Source organism: Ambystoma mexicanum, chromosome 10, assembly GCF_040938575.1.
Source record: "Ambystoma mexicanum isolate Mex_15411 chromosome 10, UKY_AmexF1_1, whole genome shotgun sequence".
NCBI classification, from domain to species: Eukaryota; Metazoa; Chordata; class Amphibia; order Caudata; family Ambystomatidae; genus Ambystoma; species Ambystoma mexicanum.
Window position 1 is genome coordinate 369,042,189 of NC_090932.1, and position 9,672 is coordinate 369,051,860.

A 9,672-nucleotide genomic window follows, 5' to 3' on the forward strand; every position below is an offset into this window, starting at 1 on the left:
TTGCTCAGGGCAAAATTGCTCCTGGCTTAAGCTTTATTTTAACCTCTCCTATCCCCTTCAATAAACCCATGTCATAGGGGCTTGTGGTCCATAGGGCACTTGGCACTGTTTCAAAATTCTCCTGAGAAAATGCTGGTCACTGCCGCATTATCACCATTCTTTGTGGGACTTCCCTTTTCTCTATCCTTATTCAGTATGTAATGCTCATGAAAAACACCACTTCATCATCACTTCAGTCTTCCCTGAACATATCGTCATTAGTTATGTCAGTCAGTCTGCACCTCTCCTCAAGAGCTATCACTGTTCTCTATGGTTTACCATCATCATCTATCCGTTCGAGAATTGCCATTTCTTTTGATACTATAGCTGCTTCCAACTCTATAGGAAAAGTCTGTCCACCTTCCTCATCCATAGGTATTTGTGGTCTAAATAAAAACTCATCAGGTATCCTCACAATCTGCTTTCACCATATAGAAAAATCTCTGGATCTACTGGAACACCTCGCAGAGCGACTTGCCCTGTAAACGCCAGTATTAACTCTCCCATGTTAAAATAGTGTATTCCTGGTATGGAACACACTATTCCTTGATCGGTAAATGAAATCGTCATATTAAGTTTAATTATTAAATCTCTTCCTAAAATGTTAAATGGTGTCTGTCGTGAATATGATAAAGGAACAGGCATGCCACATTGTTCTATGGAGATCGGTAATTTATCAGTAAAATGAACTCGACTTGTAGCTTCAGAGAACCCTTGAGCATTCATGGCAATACATGACATTGGGTACTTTCTGTCCTGTATACATGAGCGAGTTGCTCCAGTGTCCACCAGAAAAGAGAAAGACTTGCCTCCTATCGTCACATAGGCCCTTGGTTCCTCTTGGGTGTCTGGTGTCACAGATAGTACTGAACACATCAAGTCACCGTGGGAGCTGTCCTATTGTGGGTACAAGCTCATCCCTGTCCCTGTGAAAGGATATCCTCCCACCACAGTGACACCTCCTATTCTAGCGGCTGGTTCATATATATGATTACTATACCCCGTTGCTGCTCTAAATTCCTTTAAAGGATATACTCCTCTCCGTAGCAACACTCTTTGCTTCAGGCAAGGTACTGGTAGCTAAGGGCCCAATGCCTTCCTCCTAATGCTGATTAAACATCTCCTCCTCAGGTGGCAGGTCTTCTCTTTCCTCTTGATACACCTTCCAAAGTTCTAAAATTGCTAATCTTTTCTCTAATTTCTTCCCTGTGTACGTGGCATGCAAGTATAGGGTTATATGTTGCAATACCGCTTTTGATAATGATCCCCCTTGTGGCCATGGCATGAACATTTTATCTGCTGTGCCCTTTACCCATTCTGCACTGTATTGTTTGAGCTTGGGCATATTTGTTGGCAGTTCTTTCATAGGTGCATGAGAGGAGTATCCCCCATAATGTCAAATCTCAGTTGACTGTCAATACTTACCAGATCATTAAATAAACATTTTACCTTGGCTTAAATCACCACTTTTAACATTTTAAAAAGACAAATATGAGCAAGCATCATCAATCGCTGCTCAATCCTCTTATTTCAATGCCCTATCTATTTGTTTGATTGTCACCAATCGTTTTATTTCACTTTATCTTTAATCACTGCTACTTTTTTCAACTCTTCACCATTTCTATCACTCCTCTAAACCTGAGGAACAGGTCCTTTAAGACGAGGTAACAGTATCTGAGATGGATGAGGATGCAGATCTTACTCAAACATCAATAATCAGACAGACTCAAAAAGTTGGCAAAGATCAAGGCTGTTTTAATAACAAGTCTTTAAAACAGGGAGTACAACGGACATCAATAGACACTGCACATAATTATCTCAATGCATTTCATAAAAACAGTGCTTTAATACTAAATATTCATCCTGAGTGATGTCAGGATACGTTGCAAAATAAGAAAACCTACTAGGGGTTGTAGTTGGTCAATGGGAGACATCTATATATACATTCTATGGGATACAGGGTTACAGGGACGTGATTGGGTCTCTAAGATCAAGTGGACAACTAAGCCCATCCCAAGTGCAAGACATCTTCCGTGTCAGTCTAATACACAACATACTATTGCCTTCTCAAACTATAGGGCTCTTTAATATGTTGCCTTCTATAATTGGTTGGCATGCTTGTACCCTTCTAGAAGATTCCACTCGCTAGCAGCACGCAAGCTGGTACCAGGTTCTGGGGGGTTGGCCTGGTCATGCCTTCCCTCCCAATTAGCCCAACATCCATCATCACTCCTGCGGTCTGCCACTCAATTAATGTCTTTAAACTCAGCCTTGTAGAGGCTCACTGCGCCTGAGAATAAAAGGGAGTGAAGCATGGTCTTATCTTCTGGTCTCGGTGTAGCTCCCCCCAAAGTCTATTCTCAATCGACCATGTGACTAGAGACCACATTTCTGAGCTCTTTGTTGTATTTAATACTGTTAAATGAAAAACTCTTAGCACCTTCAGTAGTTTTCATTACACCTCACACAGGAGCTGAACTTGCTTCTCACATTCATGTATATTTTCGAGTCGATAACTGGGCTCTCGGTGGCCCCGACTCTTGACACTGTGCCAGGCAAGCCTTTCTCAAATCTTCCTTTACTGCCAGCTATTCTTATTCTGCTGTGCCACACTTCTAGCCCTTTCATTCACGGGGTTCAAGTTTGCTAAAGTGCGTCGTGGAACATCCAGATTCTATGCATTCCTATATATATACACATTGGCGCATCACCAGTCATGATAACTTCGTCTACTTGCGTTACTGTGTCTGTACAAATGTAAAATGACTTTTTATTTTCTTTGGTTCTTCTCTGCATGTGCAATCTTCATTTCACTCCCGAAATGTTGCTTACTTCGCTACTTCGTCAACAGGTCTATAGTCTTACTTCATTCGCATCTCTTCTGGGTGCATCACTTCTGCTTCATGGGACGTCACCAGTCCTCCCTCTCATTCATTTTCACACTTCTTCTGGAACATCCTTCAGAAGATTGTCATTTCTCTGCGGATAGATATAAGGATTTCCCAATGGATACCTTGTTCCAAGGACTTTTTGAGGTATAGGCACCCTCACTGGTATTGCGCATGTCGCAATTTCCAGTTGCCAACATATAGGCGGAATAGGGGCAGAACTTCCGGTAGAGATCCTTGGCTCTTCCTCTACACCTCACAACAGTCAGACATTCAAATATTATAAACACTGTGATCACCATCCCACTTATTTATGTCATATTCATAAATTTGGGGTACTTCTTCTCTCGTCTTTACTTTACACCCTGTACAGTGTTTGAGACATCGCATTACACGGTCCTGACCTGTGCATTATTTATTTCTCTATACTCCCGTTGAAGTTTGAAATGTCTCCTTCTAATTCCCTTGAATTAGGACCCTTAGGCGGTCTCTATTATCTCTACACTTATTTCCCTTTACTCAAAATGATCACAATCACGTCCCTTCATCTGCCATTCCCCTTGGTTTACTCACCATTGGTTAATCGACTAGAGGCCTTCGGTATCGACTCCTCCTCCAATCCAACCACTTCGCCTTCCGTCTGCAGAACGCCCACAGAAACCAAGCAAGGATTTCTTCAAACAGGGACCTGCCCAGCATCTCGATTCTTCTTGGAAGTTTATTTCTATTCAGCCGCTCTCCACAGGAAACTCTGCGATCTTCCAGCTAATGGCAGAGGATGCCCGATCGTCCGAAACTCTGGAGCAGAACTAGTTTGGATCTTTAAATCATCCGCACCGCTACCACGTGAGCTTAGGGCCTTTAGGAACACACATATATAATGGATGGGATCACACAGAATAACTCTGAGTCCAAATAACCGAAACAACTGTCAGGTCCCTGGGTAAAGGCAGGCCAATGAGAAATAAAAGTTAAAATCAATCTGTGCTTCATTGTTCTTTTATTTCATTTTAATATTAAAAATCTAGTTAAGTTTCCTTTTGCTTTGGTAAGGCCTTAACTTTTATTCTCAGAATGCAGTTGGAAGCCCAAGCCAAGATGGTGGAAAGGAGCAAGAGTCATGATTGGTTGAGAGGGAGGACAAAGGTTTATCCTGAACATTCTAAACTGCCTTTCATTTAGTATTTCCGTGAGCTGGGCATGTTTTTGCATTCTCCTGAGTTTCGTAGGCCAAGATTCATTAAAGAAGAAGTTCAGAATTCAGAAGAAATCATCTTTGAGATCCAGTTTTGATCTTACAGAATTTATACAGTTTTCTTCTGAAGAATTGAAGACTCAACTCAATTATAAAAGAAGAACTTTGAGCTAAGTACCAATTTAGTAAATTTAAGGATTCCGTGTTTGGATTGTGTATTTATTTATGTATCTTTTGACTAAGACTTGAAATTAACCTGGTTAGTTGAGGGTTAATATTTTTTCCTTCCTGACAATAGCGCGTATGCGCGCTTTTTTCTTCCGTTGGTTCATTGAGGAAGTCGCGTGTGTCCTCTCATGCTTATACCTTTATCTTGACAGGAAATCTCTCTGTGAAGCTTCGGTTCCAGTGAAGATGCGTGTTCTTGTTGCATTCGCCGGATCCTGTGTCAGGAAGTAATTCGTGTCGCTGAGCTTTGTCGGAGTCGCCTTGATGAGGTGAGAGTGTCTAAGCCCTTCCGGAAGGCAGTTTGTTTATGAAGACAAGGTAAGCGGTCTTGCGCGTACATTTTCAATCGTATCGCAAGTTCCAGTATTTTTTCTTTTATTTAAAGCTGTCGCGTATTGCAGAGTGCACTGTTTTCTCCTGTGTCGTGCGCACGTGCGCAGTGACTAATAATATTTATGTTTGGACTTTCACATGGAAAATAATACGAAAGGTTGCTTCGTGTTAACACTTCAATAGCTGAATATAATTTAAAGGTTGCTTCAAAATTAAACTGCGTTTGCTGAACATTATAAGCAAGGTTGCTTCAAGTTTAAACCTCATATTGTTGAACTGAAATATGAAAGGTTGCTTCAAGTAAATCTTTTATTGCTGAACATTATAAGCAAGATTTCTTCAAGTTAAAACTTCATATTTAACTAAACATTCAACTTTAATATTATGTGAAGTTTTATATGCAAAATGTTATTGACTTTGATGAACAATTAATGAGGAAACAAATGGTGTAGTTTAAAGAAAAGAAATCACACATGACAAGTATAAGTTCACCTTTCCAAGAGAACAAGATTCAAGGAGCAAACAGTTGAACTCTATATTTTCAGAGTCTCAATTAAACCCACGTGTGAAAAGTTCTCATTTGAAAATTGAAGGGAGCACACTCCAATTCATAGAGAGATTGAACTTAATTGATGGTACTTTCAACATTATCTCTTTATGAAGTTAAAAGCAAAAACTCTAAAAATTCATTAAGAGATATAATATATCCTCTTGGCATTTGCAGAGGATTATCAGGTAACCTTAGTCAATGTAACTTATTATTATTGAAGAACTTGGAATGTTATTTTAATGCATACTTATGTTGTTTTAAATTGTTAACCTCTCATTCATGCAGATACTGTTCTCCAGAAGGAATTTCAGTTCCAGTGTCTGAATTTGTTATTTTATCCAAATTCCCCTTTCCCCCGGGGTGTCACAAACTTAACTAGTTTATAAGTAGTTGAGAACGCTACGCCATGGTGGGTCTGTGGGGCTCAGCAGCTCCTGCGTTGGGCTAGAAGAATATTTCCATGACACCAACTCAGCATCAACAGACGTACACTCAGGTTCTCTCAGCGCTCTTTAGACTAAACATAGTTTATATATCAAAAATACATCAGAGATGGCTTCATACTACGTGGCAATAATGAAGAACCTACAAAGGGTCGGGATTGGCTTAAGGGGAACATATAAGTATACTTTCTATAGGAACTAGGATTGTGATTGACTGTCCACTATCAGGTGGACATCATATGCCTAACTCTAAAACATGTAATCTTCAGAAACATTAGATCCAGAGTTTCTCATTGATTTTCAAACTATAAGGTCCTTCGTTATATGGCCTACTTTAATTGATTGGCATGCGTGTGCCATGTCTGGAACATTCGGTTCACTAAGCAGCATGTAAGCTCAGACCCAGGTGCAAGGAGTTGGGGCATGACATTAGCTCCCCACCCAATTAGCCCAGCATCTCTCATCGCCCATGCCTTCTGCCCTGAAGATTATCTTTGAACTTAGCCTTGCAACGTATCCTTGTCTTTAGAAGACATGGAAGTGAGAGCACTCACTTTCATGTTCTGGGACTCCCAAGTTCCAATTCTATTTTCATCCTTGGCTCACACGACAGGAGACCATGATTTGGTCAAATTAGCAGGTTTTAAATGCTCTAAATGAATTAAACTTGCCACTCATGGTGTTCTTTCTTTGCACCTTAACAAGGGATGATACATCCTTTGTATCTTGGCTCCTTTCCAGGATAGATAGCTGACCTTGGCTGCTTCTGTCTTCACACCAGGCCAGACAAACTCACCATGCAGCTCCACAATTCTGTCTATTCTTACTGCGACACAGTTTTCTCTTCCCAATTCATGGGTCCTGGCTTACTAAATTCATTATACCAATGTCCCGCTTCTATACAATGGTGGCTTTGCCTGCACTCTATTCACTACGTATAGCCAGCATCTATGATGATTTAGTCTATCTTGCATTTCAGAATCTGTTCAATTATTGAACGGTTGATTTTCTGCAGCACTTAATGCACGTGTAATCTCCTTTTTCGTATTTAAAAGTTCACTTGATTCTTTACTTTGTCATTAGTCTCTTCAGGATCTATACATCTTCTTCAGCCTGTATCTCAGGATATCGTACATACGCTTTTGTGACGTAACTAACTTCTTTTCTTTGCTATTTCTTATATTCCTTCAGGGAGTTCCTCCGTTAGGTTGTCATCACTTCTGGAATACATTTGGTAGCGTTGTCTCAAAGGGTATCTTCTTTCGAACACACGCTGCAGTATTGGCACAACTGCTGGTGTCAAACACGGCATGAGCTCTGTTCTCCAACATATGGGACGAAGGTGGGCAGGGTTTCCTGCAGAGGCATGCATCTGCTCCTCTACATGATTATCACCAGGTTTTTGCTCTCATCATATTGCTTCTCTATGTGTGTTTATGTTGATGTGTTCGTATGTCGTTTTTAAATTCCTTAAAATAGGTTCTGTGACACCCAGATCAAGTCATTATGAGGCACTAATCACATTTGTTTGTGTATATTTTACAACCAATATTGTTGCTCACATATTGGTTTCTCCAGTTATTTGCATCGTCCAACTTTGTAACAAGGGATTTCCTTGGTACCAGATGAAGGGTCTAGAGGAGCGTTTTGTACAACTCGTGATGTGGAGAGAAGTTTTGGAGAACAGGTACCATGGATGGTGGCAGTCAGTGTGGTCTTACCAAGTGAACCATGATTTTGGCCAAGAGAGCTCTGTGTCAGGTCCCAGGGAATCATGGTCCACAGGAGATTCTGAACACCACAGACCCTCAGCAACATTGTGGTTGCAACTAGCGAATACTGCTATGACCGGAGCATCAGTAAGGGAAAGGGAAGGTGGATAAAATAAAAAAACAACACAGCCTCTTCTACTTCACCTGTCTTGAATTCTGTGTTCCCCTCTGAAGGTTCTGAAGTGGTAACTAGAAAAGTCTCAGAGAATGCTTGGGTTTGTTCTCTGAGATTAGTTTTACTTTCCTACCAGTAACATTTCTCACAAAATGTAACTATTTACATAAGTTGCTAAGATAAATAATAAATTAGTAATAACCAAGTCACTACTGTAGAATATATTCACAAGGGTTAAAAAATATCATCATCTTATTGCTCCAAGCCTTAAAAACTCACGTTGACTTACTCTGTTAAGGGTCTGTTAAATAGCGTGGCTCCTTTAAGAAACCAGAGCTGCCAGTATCAAAGTAAGCATGGTTATGTCCGAGGTAATGCACTTCTGGACACCACTCCTTTTTTGGCACGCACACAGAGACTCCCATTGTGTCTACCTTAGAAAAGTTGCGCTCCTGTGGGCTACGTCTGCTACAACATCCATATGAGAGCACCATATGGAGCTCAGTTTTTTCCAGGTCAACTATCAATCACTGTAAGTATTTTTTTGTTTCTTGTTTAAAGAATAATATTCTAAACTTCAAACTGTGCATTAAATGAGCTTTCCTAAGATTGACCTGTAGGATCTAAAGGTAAGGATGAAAGGCGGCTTAGAATGGCTTAAACATTCCAAGCTAGCTTTGGCCAATCATTCCCTTCATTCTTTTTGTCCATCTTCAATTAGGGAAAAAAAACCTTCCTATATAAAAGAAACTGTCAGAGAAGATTACATTAAACATCTTATAACCCCTGGTCTCAAATCTTTCCCCCCACTTCTAACATAAACATCTTCTGTTGGTAAAACATCCCCCAACCCTGTACACATGGTAGGACTCTTGCATGACCTGACACTCTGCAGCTTGTCAAGGGTATGGACTTATGTGGTCTGAACATGTATAAGGGAAAGTGTGAGGGGCAGGGGATTCCCCCCTTGTTGATGTAACATATATATTAGTCATTGATAGGGAATGGGAGTATCACTTACATTTTCATCCTTTTCTGCATTTCGCAATTTATTCGCAATTTAATAGTGTGCGAAATATGATGCACAATTTTCAGGATTGGCGTTTGTGGTTTCTCAAATGGTTAATCCAAAGTGCATGAAACATAGAAACATAACCAGATACTAAAACTGCAAATAAGTGCATTAATGACTGGAACGTCTTCAGCTCTGAACTGTTACTACATACTACAACTGCATGAAAAACTGGAAAATGTCCAGACAGCCTAACTGCCACTAAAACACAGGTGGATATGGTGCAGATATATAACTCCTTAAAACACAAGGAAATACCCAGAGGCCCAAACTGTGGCAACACAGTCTCCAGGAATGCTGCAAAATATGCAAAATAGGCAGACATCAAAACTGTAGCTAAACAGGTGGATTGATCAAAGGTACCCCTGGTATAGCGCCATTAGAATACCGAAGTTGTACAGGTGGGAGGATCAGGTAGCCACAATACTGTGCATCGCTTGGCATGGTAGAATTTAGCCACAAACTGATCAATGCTAGGCAGGACTAGCTCAGCTGCCCACCACCTATTAGACTATGAAGTGGTGTAATTCAGAACCTATGGCCTTGGTGGGCCACCCAGCATCACTTACCTCTTTCCGTTTGGCCTCAATCTCTTTCTCCAGTTCCTGGACTCTGCACTTCATGATGGCCTGGGAGTCCTCGAGAGACAGTCGTAATTGCGTCTCTTGTGACAGCTTCTCCTGTAACTGTGAACCAAAGCAGATCTCTCAAAGCTCAGTTAAAGGAAGCCCAGAAATGCTAGAAAGCAGTGCTCAAAACAGACATACTAAAATAACAACATTACAGCTATACAAATACTCGAAAAAGGTAAATATATAAAGATTATGTAGAGATGTCACAAATGCCTCTGTTCTTTCCCCCATATGTATTTGTATCACATGTGCCACACAGACTGATTAGGAATTTCGATCAATGCTCCCACCACCTGTAACAGTCGCGCAGCAAACATTGCAAAGTAAAGGTCCATCATTGTTTTCATTTACCAGCTTTATTGACAAGGTTTGGCTGCCTCCTTGCACTAGCGCTGTGTGCCTTTG

The 9,672-nt window shown here is 40.7% G+C and overlaps 1 long non-coding RNA gene across 1 annotated transcript in view; it reads right to left on the reverse strand.

Moving 5' to 3' along the window:
• Window positions 1–9,317, reverse strand: part of LOC138493175 (uncharacterized) — a 184,703-nt gene extending 175,386 nt beyond the window's left edge. The window contains exon 1 of the long non-coding RNA XR_011276292.1: window positions 9,205–9,317. This is a non-coding gene — a long non-coding RNA (uncharacterized lncRNA). The remainder of the gene's footprint in view (window positions 1–9,204) is intronic.
• Window positions 9,318–9,672: the final 355 nt, after the last annotated feature.